The following is a 24417-nucleotide window of genomic DNA, read 5'->3' on the forward strand; positions in this document are numbered from 1 at the left end:
TTACCCTTCCCAGTTGCCCTTGAGAGGGTGGTGGTGTGCCACCTATCTTGAACAATTGAGTGACTTGCTAGGCCATTTCAGAGGGCAATTAAGAATCAGCCACATTGCTGTGGGTCTGGAGTCACATATAGGCCAGAGCGGGTAAGGACGGCAGGTTTCCTTCCCTAAAGGACATCAGTGAACCAGATGGGTTTTTACAACAATCCGGTAGTTTCATGGCCACCATCACTGATACTAGGTTTTTTTTAAATTCCAGATTTTATTTAATTAATTGAATAGTCCGAGCCTCTAGGATTACTAGTCCAGTAACATAACCACTGTGCTCCCGTACTAGTGGAAATAGTTTTCCCTCATTTACTTTATCAAAACCCCCTCATAATTTTGATCCCCACTCTCTGATCTTATTTGAACTTCTCTGCTGTCATGAAAAGTTATGTCAAGACTCTCATCCTTGGGATCATCTTAGTGAATCTCTTCTGCCCCTCTCCATGGCCGCGACATTCTTACTAAAGTAATGCACCAAAAACTGGACACAATATTCTGACTGTGGCCTGACCCATGATTTGTCCAGGTGTAGCATTAACTCTTTCCTTTTATAATCTATGCCCCTATTTATAAATCCTAGGATCCCATGGGGGTTTTTGCAAAACAGCTTTATCAACTTGTCCTCCCACTTTTTTAAAGATTTGTGTATCTGAATCCCTAAATCTCTCTGCTCCTCTACTCCTTTTACAGTTTTACAGTATAGTGTCTATTTCCTCTCCTTATTCTTCTCACCTCACATCTCTCCCCATTAAATTCCATCTCACATCTACCTGCCCAAACTGCTCACCTGTCTGCCTCCTCCTGAAGTTGTTGACAATCCTCTTCATGGTTAATCTCACTCCTTATCTTTGTGGCAGCTGCAAATTTTGATATTGTGCCCCTTACACCCAGGTCCAGATCATTTCTATCCACAGATATTGAGAAAAGCAATGGTGCCAACACTGACCCCGGGGATCGCCACTGTTTAAATCCTTCCAGTGCAAGAAACATCTGTTAACCACAACTCTCAGTTTTCTGTCCTTTTATCCATGCAATCTCTCATTTCTCTCCAACTTCTCACATTTCTATCCCTTCGTTCTCATGCACAAACAGGCTCTCTTCCCCTTTCCTCTCTCTCTTGCACACAGACTGTTTCTCTTTCCTGTCTCCAATATTCTCTCTTGCCCGTTCTCACAAACCCTTTCTCCCTCTCCATCTCCCTCCCACTCGACCTCTCAGACTCTCCTTCATCCAGATGCAGACTCTCCGAGACACACTCTCAGACTCTCCGAGACTCATTCCCTCTCTCACACAGACTCTCTGTGACTCACTCCCTCTCTCACACAGATTCTCCGAGACTCATTCCCTCTCTCACACTATTTTACCCACTTTTCAGAGAAACTTACAGAACAGAAGGAGGCCATTCATCGTGCCTTTGAAAGAGCTGTCCAATTTAGTCCCACACTCCAACTCTTTCCCCATAACCCTGCATATTAGTCCTCTTCAAGTATATGTCTAATTGCCCTTTCAAAATTCCCATGGAATCTGATTCCACCACCCTTTCAGGGAGTGCGTTTCAGATCTTAACAACTCTCTGTATGAAGAAAAACTTCTCCTCATTTCCTCTCTAGTTCTTTTGCCAATTATTTTAAATCTACGACCTCTGGTTACCGACCCGCTTGCCAGAGGAAACCGAGCAAGTAGGGAGAAACTATCAAAACCCCTCGTGATTTTGAACACCTCTATTAAATCTCCCCTTATCCCCGGCTCTAAGGAGAACAATCCCAGCTTCTCCAACCTCTCCACATAACTGATGTCCCTCATCCCTGGTACCATCCTGGTAAACCTCCTCTGTACCCTCTCCATGACCTTGACATCCTTCCGAAAGTGCGGTGCCCAGAGTTGTCCACAATACTCCAGCTGAGGCCTAACCAGTGATTTGTAAAGGTTCAGCATGACTTCCTCGTTTTTGTATTCAATGCCCCTATTTACAAAGCCAAGTTTCCCATATCCTTTCTTAACCATCTTATCAATTTGCCCTGCCACCTTCAAAGATTTGTGACTATGTACCCCAGGTCCCTCTGTTCTTGCACTCCCCTCAAAATAGTCCCATTTAGATTATACTGCCTGTCCGCTTTGTTCCTCCCAAAGTGCATCACTTCACACTTGTCCGTCTTAAATTGCATCTGCCCTGTGTCTGCCCATTTTACCAGTCTGTCTATGTCCTCCTGAAATCTGCTACTATCCTCCTCACTATTTACTACGTTGCTAAGTCCTGTATCAGTCGCAAACTTTGAAACTGTGCTCCCGAAACCCAAATCCAGGTCATTTTGATATAACAAGAAAAGTAATGGTCCTAATACTGACCCCTGGGGGACCCCACTGCATACTTCTGTCCAGTCAGAAAAGCATCCGTTCACCACGTCTCTCTGCTTCCTTTCCCCTAGCCAATTACGTACCTAAGTTTCCACCAATTTTTTCCTTTAATCCCATGGGCTTCTGTTTTCCAAATAAGTCTGTTATGTGATTCTTTATCAAATGCTTTTTGCAAGTCCATATATACAACAGCGACTGCACTACCTCCATCGACCCTCTCTGTTACTTCATCGAAGAATTCAATCAGGTTTGTCAGACATGATTTGCCTTTAAGAAATCCGTGCTGGCTGTTCCTTCTTAACCCATGCCTCTCCAAGTGAGAATTAATTTTGTCCTTGACAATGGTCTCTAGTAGTTTTCCCACCACTGATATTAGACTGACTGGCCCGTAGTTACCAGTTTTATCCCTCTCTCCTTTTTTGAACAGGGGTGTAACATTTGCAATCCTCCAGTCCTCTGGCACCACTCCCATATCCAAGGAGGATTGAAAGATTGTGGTCAGAGCTTCTGCTATCACCACCCTTGCTTCCCTCAGCAGCCTGGGATGCATCCCACCTGGACCGGGGGACTTGTTAACTTTGAGTGATGCCAACCTATTTAGCACCTCCTTTCTATCTATTTTGAGCCTATCCAATATCTCTACTCCCTCCTCCTCTACTGCGACATTAACTTGATCCTCTTCTTTTGTGAAGACAGATGCAAAGTCCTCATTCAGTACCTCAGTCATGCCCTCTGCCTCCACAAGCAGATTTCCTATTTTATCCCTAACCGGCCCCACCATTCCTTTTATCCTTTTACTTTTTATATTTTTATAAAAGTTTTTGGGTTCCCATTTATGTTACTTGCTAATCTTTTCTCATATTCTCTCTTTGCCCTTCTTATATCCTTTTCAATTTCCCCCTGCACACTCTCCTGGTTGTGTACTGTATTCTGTACCTGACAGTGGTCATAAACCTTTTTCTGTTTTATTTTAAGCTCTATTTCCTTTGTCATCCAGGGAGCTCGAGCTTTGGATGCCATATCTTTGCTCCTTATGGGAAAATCCTTGGTTTATACCCGAACTATCTCCACCTTGAAGACCTGCCATTGCTCATTTACTGTTTTTTGGCCAATCTTTGTTTCCAGTCCACCTGTGCTCGATCCCTTCTCAAATCACTGAAATTGTCTCTCTTTCAGTTGGATATTTTCACCTTTGATTTTTCTTTGTCCCTTTCTGTAATTACTTTAAACCTAATTATATTATGATCACTATTACCCAGATGTTCTCTCACTGAAATACACTCCACTTGCCTTACATCATTCACTAAAACTCGATCCAGCACTGCTTCCTTCCTCGTTGGGCTAGAAATATACTAATTAAGAAAGTTCTCCTGTACAAATTTTTCAAATTCTTCACCCTCTCTCCCTTTCAATTACTATAATCCCCTGCGTCTGTCTTTAAGGGACCACATTATTCTGAGTCACCTTCTTTCTCTTAATATACTTGTAAAAACCTTTAGTGTTGTCCTTGATATCCCTCACAAACTGGAGTTGGCAGCTGATATTGTGACTGAATTTAATCCATGTAAAGAGCGGAAAGAAAAGAACAATTTAATGTTAAAGTAAATCAATCAAATGCCATTAATGACAAATATATTCAAATTAAATATAATCATCGTCTCAAAAATAGTCCTGTTGTATTCCAGTGACAGATTCTGGAATCTAATCAGCCGCGAGGAGATGTCGGACAGCTGCCCAGTGAGACTCGGCCTGTGATGGTTCCTCCCTTCCTCAGGGTAAGCACCTTGGCCAATATCGCCTTTAATGTAGTAAAACACCCTCAGGTGATTCACAGGCGTGATTATCAATCAGAATTTAACACCGAGCCACATAAGGAGGTATTAGGACAGGTGACCAAAAGCTTGACCAAAGAGATAGGCTTAAGGGACGTCTTAGAGGAGGAGAGAAAGAGAAGGAATTCCAGAGCTTAGGATCAATGCAGCTGAAGACACGGCCGCCAATGGTGGAACGATTAAAATCGTCGATGCGCGTGAGGCCAGAATTAGAGGAGCGTGGAGATCTTGGAGGGTTGTAGGGCTGGAGGAGGTCACAGAGATAGGCAGGGGCGAGGCCATGGAGAGATTTGAAAAGAAGGGTGAGAATTTTAAAATCAAGGTGTTGCCGGACTGGGAACTAATGTAGGTCAGCGAGCACAGGGGTGATGGGGTGAACGGGACTTGGTGCGAGATAAAATACGGGAGTTTTGGACGAGCTGAAGTTTATGGAGGATGGAAGATGGGAGGCCAGCCAGGAGAGTATTGGAACAGTCAAGTCTAGAGATAACAAAGGCATGGATAAGGGTTTCAGCAGCAGATGAGCTGAGGCAGGTGTGGAGACGGGCGATGTTATGGAGGAGGAAGTGGGCGGACTTCGTGATGGAGCGGCTATATGGTCAGAAACTCATCTCAGGGTCAAATAGGACACCAAGGTTGTGAATGGTCTGGTTCAGCCTCAGACAGTGACCGGGGAGAGGGATGGAGTCGGTGATGAGGGAACGGTGTTTTTGGTGGGGACCAATTGAGCCAAGTGTTACTGTGGACGCTGCACGTGATCTGCTACAGAAAATGGATCAACTGATTTAGCAAATGAGATCACCTACAATTCAACATAATAAATGCCCTGAATCTCAATAAAATGAATAATCTGTGAATCAAAATAGCTGAGATAATCTTAAAGAATGGCTGACCTGCAGCATGAACACAGCTGTCTGTGGGCCTGTCTGTCTATCTACCTGTCTGTCTCCCTTTCTGTCTCCAACCTGCCTGTTTGCTTCACTTGCTCACTCACGGTCGGTCTGTCCCTTGACCTCTCTCACTATTCCTGTTTCCCCTGCTTTTGTGCCGCCCAGTCTCTGCATGCTGGTTTCTCTCACTTCCTCCTTGTCCCATTTCACTTGCTCCGCATCCCTCTCCCTTGCTCCCCATCTCCTATTCTCTCCCAACCGAGTTCTCATCTCTGCGTCCACCTTACTCTGTTTCCTTACCCCTCCCTCTCTCCATTCCTTCTCATCCCTCTCTGTCATCCCCATCAATCGCTCTTTACCCTCTCTCTTCCCTCCCACTCCGTCCCCATCCACTTTCTCTCTGTGCCTGACCCTGCTCTCCTTTTAATTTCTCGGACACATTTTCGACACAATCCCCGTGTTTTGCCCCGTCCCTAGATCTCTCTGTCTGCAGTCCATCCCTTTCTGGAGGAGGGCCAATTTCAGTGGGATGAGAACAGATCTGGCCCGGGTTAATTGGAATCATAGATTGGCAGGGAAAACTGTAATTGAACAGTGGGCGGCCTTTAAAGAGGAGATAATTCGGGTACAGACAAAGTACATTCCAATGAGGGAGAAAGGTAGGGCAACTAAAGCCAGAGCTCCCTGGATGACAACGGAGATAGAGAATAAGACGAAGCGGAAAAAAGTGGTGTATGGCAGGTATCAGGTTGATAAAACAAGTGAGAACCAGGCAGAATATAGAAAGTTCAGAGGGGAAGTGAAAAGGAAATAAGAGGAGCAAAGAGAGAGTATGAGAATAGACTAGCGACCAACATAAAAGGGAATCCAAAAGTCTTCTACAGATATGTTAACAGTAAACAGGTAAAACGAGGAGGGGTGGGGCTGATTATGGACCATAACGGAGATCTACTCATGGAGGCAGTGGGCATGGCTGAGGTATTAAATGAATACTTTGCATCTGTCTTTACCAAGGAAGAAGATGCTGCCAGAGTCTCGGTAAAGGAAGATATTGTTAAAATACTGGATGGGCTAAAAATTGATAAAGAAGAGGTACTAGAAAGGCTGGCTGTACTTAAAATAGATAAGTCAACTGGTCTGGATGGGATGCACCCGAGGATGCTGAGGGAAGTAAGGGGGGTAATTGCAGAGGTACTGGCCATAATCTTCCAAACAACCTTGGATACGGGAGTGGTGCCAGAGGATTGGAAAATTGCAAATGTTACACCCTTGTTCAAAAAAGAGTGTAAGGATAAACCCAGCAATAACAGGCCAGTCAGTTTAATCTCGGTGGTGGGGAAACATCTGGAAACAATAATACTAGACAGAATTAACAGTCACTTCGACGAGTGTGGATTGATCAGAGAAAGCCAACACGGATTTGTTCAAGCCAAATCGTGTTTAACTAACCTAACAGAGAGGGTAGATGAGGGAAATGCGGTTTATTTTGTGTATATGGACTTTCAAAAGGCGTTTGATAAAGTGCCACATGGTAGGCTTGTCATCGAGGTTGTGGCCCATGGAATAAAGGGGGCAATAACAACATGGACACAGAATTGGCTAAGTGACAGGAAACAGAGAGTAGTGGTGACCGGTTGTTTTTCGGGCTGGAGGGAGGTGCATAGTGGTGTTCCCCAGGAGTTGGTTCTGGGACTACTGCTTTTCTTGATATATATTAAGGACTTGGACTCGGATGTACAGGGCACATTTTCAAATTTGCAGATGACACGAGACTTGGAAGGGTAGTGTACAGTGCAGAGGATAGTGATAGACTTCAAGAGGATATAGACAGGCTAGTGGCATGGGCGGAAACGTGGCAGATGAAATTTAAACCAGATAAATGTGAGGTGATACATTTCGGTAGCAACGAGGAGAGGCAATATAAACTAGAGGGCAAAATTCTAAAAGGGGTACAGGAAAAGAGAGATCTGGGGGTATTTGTGCACAAATCGTTGAAGCTGGCAGGGCAGGTTGAGAAAGCGGTTAAAAAAGCAGATGAGCCCTGGGCTTTTTCAATAGAGGCATAGAGTACAAAAGTAAGGAAGTCATGATGAACCTTTATAAAATACTGGTTCGACCACAACTGGAATATTGTGTCCAGTTCTGGGCACTGCACTTTAGTAAAGATGTGAAGGCCTCAGAGAGGGTGCAGAAGAGATTTACTAGAATGATTCCAGGGATGAAAGACTTTAATTATGTGGATAGACTGGAGAAGCTGGGGTTGTTCTCTTTGGAACAGAGAAGGTTGAGAGGAGAGTTGATAGAGGTATTCAAAATCATAAAGGGTCCAGAGAGAAACTGTTCCCATTGGCTGAAGGGTCAAGAACCAGAGGGCATAGATTTAAGGTGATTGGCAAAAGAACCGAAGGTGATATGATGTAAAACGTTTTTACACAGCGAGTGGTTATGATCTGGAATGCGCTGCCTGAGGGGGTGGTGGAGGCAGATTCAATCATGGCCTTTAAAAGGGAACTGGATAAGTAGTTGAAAGTAAAAAATTTTCAGGGCTACGGGGATAGGGCGGGGGAATGGGACTAGCTGGATTGCTCTTGCACAGAGCTGACATGGACTGGATGGGCTGAATGGCCTCCTTCCATGCTGTAATCTTTCTATGACTCGAAGAGTAAACCGTATGACTCTGCCTAATCATATTTTGATTTTCTAGGTGCCCTGTTACTACGTCCTTAATAATAGATTCCAGCATTTTCCCGAACTATTGATGTCAAGCTAACTAGCCTATAGTTCCCTCTTTTCTCTCTCACTCCTTTCTTAAATGGCGCGGTTACATTTGCTGCCTTGCAATCCACAGGGACCATTCTAGAATCTGGGGAATTCTGTAAGATCACAACCAATGCATCCACTATCTCTGCAGTCACCTCTTTTAAAACCCGAGGATGTCGGCCATCAGGTCCAGGGGGTTTCTCGGCTTTTAGTCCCATTAATTTCTCCAGTACTTTTTCTTTTCTAATATTAATTACTTTAAGTTCCTTACTCTCATTAGGCCCTTGGTTCCCCACTGTTTCCGGTATGTTTTTTGTGTCATCTGCTGTGAAGACAGATACAAAATATTTGTTTCACATCTCTGCCATTTCCTTACTCCCCATTATAATTTCTTCTGTCTCTGCCTCTAAGGGACCCACGATTACTTTCACTCATCTCTTCCTTTTCACATACTTGTGGAAGCTCTTACAATCTGTTTTTATATTTCTTGTTGGTTTACTGTCAGATTCAATTTTCTCCCTCTTTATGAATTTTTGGTCATCCTTTGCTGATTTCTAAAACTCTCCCAATCCTCAGGCTAACTACGCTTTTTGACTACATTGTAAGCCTCTGCTTTTCATCTAATATTATCCTTAAATTCTCTAATTAGCCACAATTGTACCACTTTTCCCGTGGAGTTTTATTCCTCAAGGGAATGTATATTAGTTGAGAATTATGAATCATTTCTTTAAATATTTGCCATTGTTTGTCTGCCGTTATATCTTTTAATCTAATTTCCCAATCTACCTCAGCCAACTCGCCCCTCAAACCTACATAATTGGCTTTGTTTGTTTCAGACCCTAGTTTCGGACTTAACCACATCACTCTCAAACTGAATATGAAATTCTATCGTATTATGTTCACTCTCCCCCAGAGGATCCATTACTATAAGTTTATTAATTAACCCTGTCTCATTACACAATACGAGATCTAAAATAGCCTGTTCCCTGGATGGTTCCTCTACCAATTAAGTACTTTTAAAGTCTAGTTGCTGCTTTACTGTCGGAAACACGGCAGTACATTGAACACAGTAAGGTCCCACAAACAGCAATGTGATAATGACCAGATCATCTGTTTTAGTGATGTTGGTTGAGGGATAAAAATTATAATTGAATTTAAAAGACCGGTCCAGCAGTAAGATACGGGTTTTCACCCACCTGCCATGTTTCTAAACCCGACCTTACCACTGGGGAAGATACCAAGCAAAGGCTGGGCCAGGGAGGCAGGGACTCTCCACAGGTGGTGGGGGGGAGATCAAGGGAGAATTGCCCAGGTTGCTCTTACACCCTCTTCTAGTGGCTGGATTCAGACCAGCAATGGTGGAGGTCGAAGACCCAGAGAAGGGGAGAAATGGCCTCAGATATAGAAATGACCGAGGCTCAGTGTTCATCACTGTGGAGTAGTTTACAATTCAGCAAATATATTGTCCACACGGAGAAAATTGTCCACCACAGCCAACTTATCAGGCGGGTAGAAGTGAACTCTTCGAGGAGTCGCGTTTCCCTTAAAAACTCTCCAGCCAAATGGTAATGTCCCTTTAAATTTACAATCCTGCCACACCAGTCATCGCCAGCTTGAATGTGTTGTGTCAGATCCTCTATCCAAGCAGTTTTCTGCTCCTGTCACTGTGACTCATTTCTGTTACACACCAGAGAGAGAGAGAGAGAATGTACTGCAAGTCTATTTATAAATCTCAGCCCATCTCCCCATCACTCACTGAAACATTGTTGGTGCAGAGGGGTGATTAAGCAACACATATTTCTCCCTGTACCTTTCTGCCAGCTGAAATGTGTCCATTATAATGAGAACAGGTGATGTGCCACATAAGTCCAGTGCCTGGCATGTGATCCTTGGCACATTTATACACAGAGGCACCCTCAGAAAAGGTGGCAAATACCGTGGCATTATTTTGGATGGAGAGGGCCTGAGGCTTAATTGCGACAGGCCTTTCCCCACAATATATGTGTGAGTGACAGGAGACACAGACGGAGACACGGGAGAGACAGACGGGGAGAGAGAGAGAGACAGACAGACAGACATGGGAGAGACAGACGCAGATATTAAAACGTACCCTTGTTTTAGATGGAGTATGACTTAAAAGCAAAGTAATGCATTGTTTCATTGACTAGTAATGTGGTGAATAGTTACGAATAGACCCGAACTCATTCATAACACCTGCAAGAATAACTTGCAGTTATAGCTTTCCCTCCAGTGGCACATGTGGACTATCATGCAATGTGAAACAGGGTGATTTTAACTCTCCCTGATCGCAGGAGCAGTTAAAATGGAGCAGCTCCATTTCCTGCTCCATTCCCGTCAATCGGCCGTTTTAACGCCACTCATCTTGGCTTTTAACGAGTCTCCCGCTGGACTCCTCGATCACATCATAACCCCTGAAATTTAACCCACTTCTGAGCAGGAAGGCCACCCCGCAGGGGGAACCTGTCGAGAAGCCTGCAAGACACACTGAGGTAAGTTTAAAAAATAAACTGACCTTTGAGTAAATAAGGAGAAATTGTTTCCACTGACAGGAGGGTTGATAACCAGAAAAAAACAGATTGAAGATAATTGACATCTAATCCAAATACATTGGGCCCGGTGTTACCAGGGCTGCGGATTCTCGGCGGGGGGGCTATCGGGCACGTGGGTAACGCGCCCGGTGAAATCAGTCAGCTCCCCGCGCGATCGTAGCATAAATGGATCCACTTACCTGGTCTTCCGGGTTCCCCACTGCTGATCTGCGCGTCGGGCGGACTGCGCGTGCACAGTCAGATCCGTCAGCTGGAGGAGCTCTATTTAAAGGGGCAGTCCTCCACTGACACATGCTGCAACAAATAGAAAAAATTACAGCATGGAGCAGCCCAGGGGGAAGGCTGCTCCCAGTTTAATGATGCCTCAGTCCAGGTATCAATACATGGGGTGAGGTGAAGGGGGAGGACCGAGATCGTCCCCCCCCCCGCCCCCCCGGCGGGCGGGAGGAAGCGGCCTGCCTCTGCCACCAGGAAGGCCTGGCTCGAGGTGGCAGAGGAGGTCACCAGCACCACCAACATATCGCCCACCTGCATACAGTGCAGGAGGCGCTCCAATGACCTCAGTAGGTCAGCCAAAGTGAGTACACTTACTCATTCCCCTACACTCCATCTGCCACATCACTGCCCCCACCCCACACCTCCTTCTGCACTGCCAACACTACTCTGTCACATCACCCCTCATACCCACTCAAACCTCATCCTCATCTTACCTGCACCTACTCACCTCGCCAGTACTCATCCCGCCACTACCACTCAACCCAATCCTCATACAATATCATGGCTCTATCTCATACTCACCCTCTCATGCATCTCTTTCACAGTCAGCCTCACTCAACCTGCCACTACCTGTGCTGCAGCCACAGGGCATGCATCACATATGTGCAGCAGGAAGCGTAAGGCAAACGTGTCGTGAGCATGAAGGGGATGCACAAGGGTGTTTGAGGGTTTGTCATGGTGTTTACCTGTATTTAATTTCTGAGCAACTCACATCACAGATTATATTGGCACCACTGCTGCCATGTCTTCGCGAATCTTGTCTGGTTTGTGCAATAATGCCCTTTCCTGAGGATCACTATGAAGACCCACAACTGATGCCACCCATTGTGTCACTGCAGAGTGGGTGTAGGTGCATTTGCAGGGCTCTTTTGTGCAGACGGCTGAGAGACGTCAGCGATGTCCCCGGTTGCACCCTGGAAGGATGCGGAGGAGAAGTTGTTGAGGGCAGTGGTGACTTTGACAGCGACAGGTAAGAAGATGGTGCTCGGGCCAGCCAGGAGCAGCTTGGCATGAAGGAGGCTGCAGATGTCCACGACTACATGTCGAGTGACTCTGAGCCTCCGTGTGCACTGCTGCTCAGAGAGGTCCAGGAAGCTGAGCCTCGGTCTGTGGACCCTGTGGCGAGGGTAGTGCCCTCTGCGACGCATCTCTCTCTGCGGTAGCCCTCCCTCCTGCTGTACAGGTGGACGTGTCACAGCGCACTGTTGTGGAGCTCCACGTGTCAGAGGTGGACGGTGAGGCTGGTGATGCTGTTCGCCCTCCGAGGAGGTCATGACTGCAGCTACGGCGGCCCCCATCCGGAAGATGTACATCTGAGGGGGTCCGCAAGGTAGGTACATATCTCTGGACCCCGGGGTAAGTGTGCAAGTTGGTGACTTTGGTTGTCAGGAGGAGGGTGGTGGAGGCCAAACTTTGTCCCAAGTGACTGAGTGGCCTCCTGCAATGGGTGAGGGTCTCCCCCACCCCCAACCTGTCAAATGGACCTTTGCTGCTGCCACAGGCTGACAGCTGCAACAGGTCCATTTGAACTGGGAGTGTTTCCCCCAGTGCGGGAAACAGTCCCAGTTTCCTTTAAAATCCCACCCCTCCTCACATAATCCCTGAATCAGGTCAGTTAATGACCTGAACAAGCAAAATAAATACGTTCAAGTGGCATCCCGCTGGCTATAATTGCCTGTGGGATTCCCACCAGCGGGGGCTGCGCGCGCACGCCGGCGCGTTAGTGGGGAACCCGGAAATGCGTGGTCCCACTCCGGGATTTCCCGATTTTCGGGGCCCCCCCGCCAGGAACGCACCCGATAGCGGGTGCTAAAATGCTGCCCATTATATACAAGATGGGTAAAAAGAGTTAAGATACAGATTAGCCATGATCTAAATGAATGGCAGAACAGAATTGCGGGAATGAATGATCTACTCCTGAGGGTGAGCGTGCAGTTCAATGGGCCCTTCCTCTCACTTGATTCAGTTCCATGGACCCTGACAGTCACTGGGGGACAGTTCCATGGACCCTGACAGTCACTGGGGTACAGTTCCATGGACCCTGACAGTCACTGGGGTACAGTTCCATGGACCCTGACAGTCACTGGGGTACAGTTCCATGGACCCTGACAGTCACTGGGGTACAGTCCCATGGGCGATGATTCTCACTGGGGTACAGTTCCATGGGCGATGATTCTCACTGGGTACATTTCCATGGGCACCTACTCTCACTGAGGTACAGTTCTGTACACTCTGACTCTCACTGGGGTACAGTTCTGTGCACTCTGGCTCTCACTGGGGAACAGTTCTATGCACCCTGGCTCTCACTGGGGAACAGTTCTATGCACCCTGACTCTCACTGGGGAACAGTTCCATGCACCCTGACTCTCACTGGGGAACAGTTCCATGAGGACCTACTCTCTCAGTTCCATGGACATTGTCTGTCACTCGAATACTATTCTGTGGATCCTGACACACTCTGCGAACAGTTCCATGAACACTGACACTGGGATACAGTTTCACGGACACTGACACTCACTGGGATACAGTTCCATGGACACTGACTCTCACTGGGATACAGTTCCATGGACACTGACTCTCACTGGGATACAGTTCCATGGACACTGACTCTCACTGGGATACAGTTCCACGGACACTGACACTCACTGGGATACTGTTCCACGGACACGGTCTCTCACTGGGATACTGTTCCACGGACGCTGTCACTAATAATGAAATACCATGGATGAATAAAGAGATAAGATCAGAATTGAAACTAAAGAAAAAGGCATACACTCAGCACCTGGACAATAAAGAAGAGGATGACAAAAGGGAATACGAAGAGGTTAGGAAATAAGTTTTAAAAACCTATTCGGAAGGCAAAGAGGAATTACAAAATTAAATTATCAAAAAATACTTTTTAAAAAGTAAAGTATTCTACAGACACATAAATAACAAAAGGAAAATCATGATAGGGGTCGGGCCACTAAGGGATGCACAAGGTAAACTCACAGGTAACGGCAGAAATGTGGAATCATTACTTTGCCTCAATATTGACACTAACAAGATGGATAAGACATTAGAAGCAGAAATCAAAAATGTTGTAAAGACATTTATGATAGAAAAGGGGAGATAATTGATAAACGAGTCAAACATAGAAAAGAATAGAAGGATATGCTGATAGGTTTAGATGAAGTACCTGAACTATCTCCTCCTTGAAGGCCTCCCTTTGCTCTTTAACTGTTTTACCTGATAATCTTTGTTCCCATTCCATAAGGGCCAGATCCCTTTTCAACTCACTGAATTTAACCCTCTTCCGGTTAAGTATCTTCAACTTTCATTGTCCTTGTACTTTTCCATAATTACTCTAAACCTAATCATATTGTGATCACTGTTTCCAAAACACTCTCCCATTGAAACTTGCCCCACTTCATTCCCCAGAACTAGATCCAGCACTGCTTCCTTCCTCGTTAGGCTGGAAACATACTGATCAAGAACCTCAGACATTTACAAAAGCTGAAACTATCCCAGCAGCTCAATCCAATACAGCACCTCCAACTAACCCAGTAACTTAAGCTAAAACTGCACTTGCAGTAAATAGATTACCTCAAACTTAAGCTGCTGCCCTAAGTAATCCAGCACCTCAACATAATCTAATACCTCAAGCAAAAACAGCACCTCAGACCAGCCCAGAACCTCAAAATAACCTAATACTTCAAAATAATACAGCCTCCAAACTAATCCAATACCTCAAGCTAACCTAGCACCTCAAGTTAGTCCAGCACCTTAACCTAACCTAGCTCTTCAAGTAGTACAGTACCTCTAACTGGCCCAGCACCTCAAGCTAATACCATGTATCTCTGAAACTGACCACAGCACCCTGAAACTGACTCTGGTACTGCAAACTGGGTTCAGGGACCATAACTGAGGCAGTGTTCAATGACTGACTATTCCATCTCCCCAAATGAGTCAGCATCCTAAAGCTGTCCACAATATGCCCCAAACCGATCACATCATCTGCAAAAAAAACACAATACCCAGAAACTGACCCAGCCCCCACACACTTACCTCACCATCCACACATTGATCAAACACCCAAAGCTAACGATCGCATCACACATTGGGCTTCTGCATCCTGTAAAATGATAACTGCACTGTCACAGCAAACCACAGCATCTGTAAACGGACCTTAAACAGTGCACATTACCCCAATACTGAGCAGAGAAACCCCAAACCACAACACCCACAAACTGACACAGAACAACAAACATAGACAACGATCTCTGATGACTCAACACGCCCAGACTGATGCCAACACTGAGGGATTGTAGAAATCTCTGACGCTCAGCCTTCGGTCTCAGCCTTGTCATGTGGGTTCATTCTGGGTTCGAGATATGTTTCGTGCGTTGAATATTTTTAGGCTGATGAATCAGTGTAAGACTTTGGTTCAATCTTGGATTCTGGGCTTGTTTTCAGTTTCAACACAAATTTGGGTTCTTGGCTTTTCTTTATGTTTATAATTCATTTTACACGAGTTGGTCACTTTAGAATTGGGATTGGTTAGTGGTCCCAGTTCAGTTTTATATTCTGGGTTAGTTTGGTCAATTTGAGATTCTGTGTTGTTTTGAGTTTCTGGCTCAGTATCTGGTTGTAACATGCTGCACACAAACTGACCATAAGAGCTCCAATTAACTCAGGACCCTCAAGACTAACATTCTCCACGCATCCAAAAACACCCAGCACTGCAAAATATTCCACAGGACCCCGGCAAAGACTGATACTCACAGACTGATCTCGATGATCCCTAACATTACATCATATCTCAAAAACAGCAGAAGAGCCTGAAACAAACGACAGAACTAACAAGTGAACCAGTGGAGTCAGCTAGGGTTCTGGGCCAGGTCGGGTTTCCAGGTCTGCTTGGTGTTTCGGGTCTGCTTTGGGTTTGCTGTATTTTAATATTCTGAGTCCGTTTAGGATAATGGATCAGTTTACGGTTTAGATCAGCCTGTGATTCTGAGTTGGTTGCAGTTTTGCTTTGGTTCCGGGTTCCAGGTCAGTTTAGGATTCTGGAACAGTTTAACGTTCTTCCACTCTGAGAGGGAAATCCAGAGGACCGGAGCTCTTGGATTGACTCGAGTTCCTTTGGAACTGCAACAATTTAGGCTACGGAAAGTGTCAGTATGAGGGTCTGGGTCAGTTTATGTTTCGGTACAGGTTTAGGGTTTTATCTTCGATTTAGGGCTCTGGATCACTGGGTTTTGGGATGTTTAGGGTATCCAGTCATTTCAATTTACATATTAATTTGGGGCTTAATGTGAGTTTAGAATTGTGGGTTACTTTGTAGTTATGTTGAATGTAAGATTCTGGATCATTTTCAGGTTCTGACTCAGTATTTCGTTGATGGTCAGTTTAGGGTACCTGTCACTTTTGGGATTCTGGATCAGTTTCGGGTTCCAGGTCAGTTTAAGTTTCTGGGTCACTCGGGGTTCGTGAGCTGATTTAGGGTTTTGTGCAGCTTAGTGTTTTTGGTCTCTAAAGTACTTTGGATCAGAGGGTCTCAAGAAGGGCAGAGGGCTCTTGTTCACAGGGAGTTCTGTGTATGTTCAGGATTCCAGGGCACTTTTATGTTCCAGATCAAGTTGAGGTTGTTCAGAAGTTTGGGCATTCATGTTCAATTCAGTTTAGTTTGGGTTCAGGTAGGGTTTGTGTCTCTGGGTCATTTTACAGTTCCTGGTTTATTTGAGGTTTGTATGTGAGTTTAGGGTCTTCCAGTGTTGGGCACCGTGTTGTTTAGGTTTGAGGATCAGATTGAGAGTTGTTGCTTGTTTTGTTCAGAGTCATTGTTGGGTTCTGGTTAAGTTTAGGTTTGTGACTCGCTCTGGTTCTGCTTCAGTTTGGGGAAATGGTTCAGTGTCTGATTAAGGGTTAGTTTGGGGATTTAGGTCAAGTTATGTTTCAGTGTCAGTTTTGGATTGTAACATTGTGTGTTTGCCTTGTCGTGCAAGTGTCTACAGAAGATTGGGGTTCTGGGTCACTTTGTAATTCTGGTCAGTTTAGGTTTCAGGTTCAGTTTGGAAATCTTCAATATCATTTCCACCTCAATATTTATCTAGTTAATCTTCACAGCTTTAATTGAGGATTTATTCCACATTTTTTTTAAGTACAAAATATCAACTTTATTCTCAGTAATAATACATACAGAGACACTGGAAAAACCTGTTTTTCATTTTGAATATCTCCCCACAGGGAGGTGCACCGTTCCCAGAGACACTGCAATACTGGGTCAATGCGTGGAGTGGACAGAGCAAGCCCCTATTCCATCTCCCTGTTCCAAAAATCAAATTAATATACGGTCCCCAGATAAGGGACGTATCAGATATTAAACTGATAAGAACAGATTTTTTTTTCAAAAAATATACTTTATTCATAAAATTTGTAATACTACTTGCAATACAGTTGTCATCACATTTCAAACATACACAATACAGATTATACAATTTGCAAGATACATAAAGTACAGTTCAATTATGATTCCAACAATACAGTTACACATTGTTCATAATTACAGTTCATGACACTCTAGGGTGCCTTATTGCATTACAATCAATAAGCTTATTGATTACAGATTCATTGCAGTACATTACGATTCATTACATAAATTTGTATTTTACATTCTGCCCGAGGTGGGTTTTCCCTGATTGCAGCCCCTCGGTTTACAATTGCGGGAGAGCTCTAAACGATAGCCTTTCCCCACAGAGCCTTTGCGGCGGCCGCACCCAGCTTCAGTGCATCCCTGAGCACGTAGTCCTGGACCTTGGAATGTGGCAGTTGAAAAACACTCGGTCGAGGACAGCTCCTTGCACTGGAAGACCAGCAAGTTTCGGGCAGACCAAATGGCATCTTTCACCGAGTTGATGGTCTTCCGGCAGCAGTTGATATCTGTCTCGGAATGCTTCCCTGGGAATAGCCCATAAAGCACAGAATCATGTGTTACAGAACTGCTCCCTTGAGGGAGAAACTAGAACCAGGGGCCACAGTTTAAAAGTAAGGGGTCTCCCATTTAAGATGGAGATGAGGAGAATTTTTTCTCTGAGGGTCGTGAGTCTGTGGAACTCCCTTCCCCGGAGAGCAGTGGAGGCAGGGTCATTGAATATTTTTAAGGCTAAGTTGGATAGATTCCTGATTAACAAGGGAGTCAAAGGTTATCATAGGTAAATGGGAAACTACGGTTGAGATCACAATCAGATCAACCATGACCTTATCAAATGGCAGAGCAGGCTCGAGGGGCTGAATGGCCTACTCCTGCTTTTAATTTGTATGTATGAACCTGGACAGATACCACTGCATCTCTCTCCAGATCGTCTTTGCAAAGGGACATTCCAGGAGGAGATGGGTGACGGTCTTGTCTCCACCGCAGCTTCCTCGGGGACAGCGCACGTTGGCACTGAGAGGTCGGGAGTGCATGAAGGATCTGATGGGAAGGGCCCTTTTCACCACCAGCCAAACTACGTCTTGGTGCTTGTTTGAAAGCTCTGGCGATGAGGTATTCTGCCAAATGACTTTGGCAGAACACCTCATCGCTGCACAATGGGGAAATCCTTCCAATCGAACACTAAGGATTGTTAATGTTGTATCCACATCACGTACTTCTGTGCCCCAATAGTTTGTTGTGACACACAATCCATTTCTCTTGTTGTATTTTATACTATTACTGTGCGAGTTTCTGTTCTTATGGAGGTGTCTGTGGGTTCCCGTGGGCTGGATGTTGGTAATTTCAGCCTCCAATGCCTGTGTTTGGACACAGCCCACACTGACAGGAGGCAAATCTGTTCTACCTGCTACTTGTAAGGATCCCACATTAAACAGTCTGGGCAGCATCAATCCATTATTTACTGGGAATGGGCCCACTGCAAATATTGTGTTTAATTAATGATCTCACTCAGATAAGATCAGAGCAGGTGGAGTCAGGGGACAAAGAGCAGAATTAATAGCAAGCTGGGTACAAAACAGAAAACAGAGAGTAAGTGTTAAAGGTAGTTACTCAGACTGGCAAAAGGTCTGAGTGGTGAATCACAGGGATTGGTGCTGGGACCACTGTCTTCACCATTTATATAAACGATTTGGACTTGGGAATTGGAAGTATTATTTCAAAATTTGCGGACAACTCCAAACTGGGGGGTATAGTTAATACTGAGGAGGAGTGCGACACAATACAGGAAGATATAAATAAATTTGCACAATGGGTGTGTAACTGGCAAATGAATCTCAATATAGATAAGTGTGAGGTTTTAAATTATGATGGGAAGAATAAGTGGGCCACTGCTTCAATAATGGGGTAAAGGAGCAGAGGCGTCTCGGGGTACAGATACACAAATCACTAAAAGTAACGATACAGGTTAATAAGGCCATTAAAAAAGCAAACCAACACTGGGGTTCATTTCCAGAGGGATAGAATTGAAAAGCAGAGAAGTTATGTTAAACTTGTATGGAACCTTGGTTGGACCACACTTGGAGTACTGTGAACAGTTCTGGTCTCCATATTATAAAAAGAATATAGAGGCACTCTATAGAGTAGGTGAAAAAAAGATTTACGAGGATGATACCAAAACCGAGAGGTTATGCTTAACAGGAAAGATTGAACAGGCTGGGGCTCTTTTCTCCAGAAAAGAGAAGACTGAGAGGTGACCCGATGGAGATCTTTAAGGTTATGAGAGGGTTTGATAGAATTAATAATAATAGTAACAAAACTTCACTAATTTAATCTTCTAATATGCAGAGCATATCTTTGCTTAGTTCATGAATAATGAACCTAGGCCCTGTGAGTAAAATTGCAACTGACTGTCCACAAAGTTTAATGGAAACTGAGCAACTTGTGTTGATGTATCACCAGCCTGAAAATATAGGGCTCGATTTTAAAAGTAAAGAACGGGTGGGTTGGGGGTGGGGGTGCATTGAAAATTGCCACCATTTCAGACCTGCCTCCAACCCGCCCATTTCCCGTTTTCACAGGGGCGGGCGACCAACCCGCTCCCAGGGGGCGGGTCGGGCCTCATAACCTTTCAAGGAGGCTTCAGGCATCCATTTTTTACTAATTCCCGATTTCCACCCTGGGTGGCCAGGATTCCTGGGCCTTCTGTTTTACTCCTCGTGAAAGGAGGTGAGAAGGCCTGAGAGTAACAGGCAGGTGCCTGGAAAGGCACAGCTTGTGGGCCCTGAGGAGCAGGAGTGCTTCCCCCAGGCCCAACAAGTCTACCTGCACCGACACCCCTCCCCCGATCCCGGACCCCCGACCCCGATCCTCCCCCTCCGACCCCCGACATTCCCCTCAATGATTGCTGACCCCTGCAATGACCCCCGATCCCATCCCACATGACTAGCGACCCCCGTGCCCACCTATGCCCATCTATGCCCCGTGCTCACCCGTGCCCCCCATCCATGCAAACAAAGACTTACCTGAAGACGTCCTCTCCCTGGCTGGTTTCCCGTCCCACTGAGACGAGCCTGTCAATCAACCGGTCAGTCAGACGGGAAACAAAAAAAATAAAAGATGTCCTTCCGTCAAAATCTTAAGGATGTCACGGAAACCCGTACTAATGGGTTTCCTGACCTCAAATTGACCCCCGCCCCTTTCCCGGCTCCGTTTTAAAATCACCCTCATAATCTCTGAACATCAACCATGGAGTGGAGTGAACAAATAGGTGGCAGCTGCAGTTAAAGGCAGAGAAATGGAATATATAGAGAGAGATGGGTAGTGAGAGGGAGGGATGTGGAGAGACAGAGAAATGGAATATGCAGAGAGAGGGAGGGTGGATAAAGAAAGGGAGCAACTTAAACAGAGAGGGGTGGACGGCAGACAGAGAGATCCAGGAACGGGGCAAAATGAGGGGATTGTGTAGAAAACGGTTCTGCAAAATTGCAGAGAACAGAGCCAGGCACAGAGAGAAAGTGGATAGGGACAGAGTGGGAGGGAAGAGAGAGGGTAAAGAGTGATTGATGGGGATGATAGAGAGGGACGAAAAGGAAGTGAGAGAGTGAGGGGTAAGGAAACAGTGAGGTGGACTCAGAGGTGAGAACTCGGTTGGGAGAGAATGGGAGATGGGGAGCAAGGTAGGGAGGGGTGCGGATCGAGTGAAAGGGACAGGGAGGAAGAGAGATACACTAGTGTGCAAGGAGTTGGAGGCAAATAAGCAGGGCAGCAGGAATAGTGAGATAGGCAATGGGAGATAGAGAGGGATGAAGACAGATACAGACCGTGTCAGAGAGAGAGATAGAGACTCGAACGGGAAGGTGGGAGACAGAGAGACAGGCCCACGGACAGCTGTGTTCATGCTGCAGGTCAGCCATTCTTTAAGATGATCTCAGCTATTTAGATTCACAGATTATTCATTTAATGGAGATTTCTTACAGTAAAGAGAGAGCAGATCCCCAGTGACACCAGGACCAGAGTTTTATTAACACAGCACATGGAGATTTCTTACACAGTCCAACCCCTCACTGGCAAAGTCACACATTGTACAAAAGGGATCCAACAAACTCCTGAAATTTGTCACTTAGTTACAAAGAGGGTTATTCATATATCAGTGATAACGCCCTTTGTACAACTTGCTGTCTACAGGAACTGAGCTAACTTGAGCCATGTTTATTTTTAAAAAAAATCTATGTCCCTGACCCCGTCTCCCCGTGCGTCCCTGACCCCGTCTCCCCGTGCGTCCCTGACCCCGTCTCCCCGTGTGCGTCCCTGACCCCGTCTCCCCGTGTGCGTCCCTGACCCCGTCTCCCCGTGTGCGTCCCTGACCCCGTCTCCCCGTGTGCGTCCCTGACCCCGTCTCCCCGTGTGCGTCCCTGACCCCGTCTCCCCGTGTGCGTCCCTGACCCCGTCTCCCCGTGTGCGTCCCTGACCCCGTCTCCCCGTGTGCGTCCCTGACCCCGTCTCCCCGTGTGCGTCCCTGACCCCGTCTCCCCGTGTGCGTCCCTGACCCCGTCTCCCCGTGTGCGTCCCTGACCCCGTCTCCCCGTGTGCGTCCCTGACCCCGTCTCCCCGTGTGCGTCCCTGACCCCGTCTCCCCGTGTGCGTCCCTGACCCCGTCTCCCCGTGTGCGTCCCTGACCCCGTCTCCCCGTGTGCGTCCCTGACCCCGTCTCCCCGTGCGTCCCTGACCCCGTCTCCCCGTGCGTCCCTGACCCTGTATTTGGCGTTTTCCCCTTTCACTGTCTCTTTCTCTTTCTGACTGAAACTTGTCTGATGAGTGGTAACACTGTCATACAAGGTACTTTCTGAATCCTCACTGCCTGTCTGTACAATTCACCTTCTCCCCCTAACCTCTGTGGTGTTGCCGTGGATTTCTTCCAAACACACATTGGCCTCACCCCTTCCTGCTTTGTCAACATCTCTTCCTTTGAGCATTATCTCTGGACTCCTCCTCTTCGATCACCTCCCTGCCGATCCCCATACCCCGCCCTCCCATTGCTCCACTGATCAGATCTCATTGACTTCCATTGGTTTCCTGACCCTCAACACATTCCATATAAGTCCCTCCAAGGTTTGCCTGTCCGACCTCTGCAAACGCCTCCATCTCCATGTCCCACACTCTTTGATCCTCCAACACTGGCCTTCTGTGCATTCACTCATTCCTCGGTTCCCCTTCTGCGGCAGTGCCTCCAGCTAACCCGGCTTTACTCTCTGTTAATCCCTTCTGAGTGACTGAAACTTCATCTACTCCTGTGAAATTCCTCCATCGACTATTCTAACTGAGTCATTGGCCTGATTTTTAAAAAAAGACTTAACGCCTGTTTTGAAACATCAACAGACCTTCTGTGCCTGAATGATTCCGTGTTTCATGTCCACAAGGAGTGTGAGAGGTTGCAGCCCCTGTTCCACTATTTAAAGGGGCTGCTCCACAACTTCTGGCTGCGCTTCAGTCCCACGCTCCTCATCTTTGGCCACCGGGTGAGGAGGAGGGCGGGTCAGTCGGAGGATCTCCTCGTGGGCCTGTCCAAGGTGGCCATCCACAGGTCCAGGTTAGACGGGGCCCGTGGGGGCGGTCGCTCCAACTGTCGGCCTCTCTTCCGCGGAATTCTCCGTGCCTGGGTGGCCCTGGAGATGGAGCACGCGGTGTCTGCCGGTACGCTTGGGGCTTTCCGCGACCGGGGGGCACCGCAGGGGCTGGAGTGCATCCTGGACCAAAATAATAAAATTTAAATTTGACACTTATTTTGGGTTGTTTGGTTTTTCTGCACATGAACACACCCTAAACCCCGCTTCTTATAAAAGGGGGGCCTAAAAACACAAAAAAACTCAAAAAAAATCAAGCGTCATTCTGACTGCACTTCCAGTCGACACTTCAGAACCGAGCTGAGTGGAGGTCTGAGCAGAGCAAAACGACAGCCCTTGCCTGCCTCCTGAATCTGGGAGAAGGCAGAAAAAAAAACCATCAGTGATTCCCAGACTATTGAGGACCAACAGCTGTTAAAATATCACAGACACGGAGTTACAGGAATGTTTTAAGGGGGCCCAGAAATAGTTAAAAGAGAGAATTAACCCCACAGATGCTGTCGGCGGGGCTCGATTATCAGTCCGGTCCGGTGGAAACTAATATCCAGTCGCTAATTCACAGCCCTTCCTCCGGACAATTACATTTCGGGTCAGACTCCCTGAGGATGTGTTTAAAAAAATGATCTGAATACAGGAACATGTTTTGATAATGTTACTGTCTGTTGCTTTTGCTCATTTTTTGTCGGCTGCTGTAAAATTAAATTTTGATCTAACTTTTGAGAAGAAATGTGTTTAAAGGAGATATCGATGGCCCTGATGCTGAGTCCCTTTGGTAAATTGAGGTGATAATTGTGATCTGGAATTGAGTTGTGATGTTGGGAAGTCAGTTCCAGCTTCACTTCAGCCGTTTTCCTCATTTGACCAATTTACCAATTAGAGTAAACGGATATTTAATCACATTGAGCAGCTCCTCTCTGAACTTACTCTGGGTCACTGTGTAAATGACCGTGTTCGTGCAGGAACTCAGAAGCTGAAGCAGAATTCCCGCTTGTTCGAAGGTTGCAAAAGGGTTAAACAAAGATCGGCGGTTAAAGACACCTGAAATTCGATAATATAAAAAATATACGACCGTTGTCATCCAGAGCAGGATAAAACTGCCGGATATGGCAAAAAGTAAAACGATGGACCTTCTGCGGTTCTTCATCTCAGGGTCCTTGTCATTCTCACCATTGCTGAGGTCCCGGAGGCTCCTTCGGGCCCGACTGGCCACTAAAATGCGTCTGACGGTGAGAGCATTAAACAATAAAATCAAACAGAATGGAAGCAACGGGGTTAACAGCTGTTCAATCCAAGAAAATGCGATCCATGTGGGTAGAATATAAAACTGTGATGATACAAGGCAACCCCACGGTATATTGTTAACAGTATGGTAATGAACATACACGAAGGGCCGGGGAATATTCTTTAAACCGAACAGCGCGCTCAAAGTCACGATAATCACAAGTGAAGTTTTCTCGGTGCAATATTTTGTTTTCAGCTTCTGACAACTAATGGCTACAAAACGATCAAAGGTAAAAGCGACCGTTAACCAAACAGAACTGTCTGTGGCAGTAGGAGCCAGGAAGAGAATGAATCTGCAAACAGGAGTGTAGAGCAGGAAAGTGTCCCCCCAATAAAGATGAGCAATCCGATATAAGATCACATTACAGGCAATCA

At 46.2% G+C, this 24417-nt stretch overlaps 1 long non-coding RNA gene and 1 pseudogene across 1 annotated transcript in view; one reads left to right on the forward strand and one right to left on the reverse strand.

The window, feature by feature from the left end:
- LOC137302372 (uncharacterized) overlaps nt 1–24417 on the forward strand; it is a 126961-nt gene that overhangs the window by 2527 nt on the left and 100017 nt on the right. Inside the window, exon 3 of the long non-coding RNA XR_010958448.1 lies at nt 4086–4175. This is a non-coding gene — a long non-coding RNA (uncharacterized lncRNA). The remainder of the gene's footprint in view (nt 1–4085; nt 4176–24417) is intronic.
- Nucleotides 16956–17127, reverse strand: LOC137302604 (U2 spliceosomal RNA; annotated as a pseudogene).

This window comes from Heptranchias perlo, chromosome 35 (genome assembly GCF_035084215.1).
Source record: "Heptranchias perlo isolate sHepPer1 chromosome 35, sHepPer1.hap1, whole genome shotgun sequence".
Taxonomy (NCBI): Eukaryota; Metazoa; Chordata; class Chondrichthyes; order Hexanchiformes; family Hexanchidae; genus Heptranchias; species Heptranchias perlo.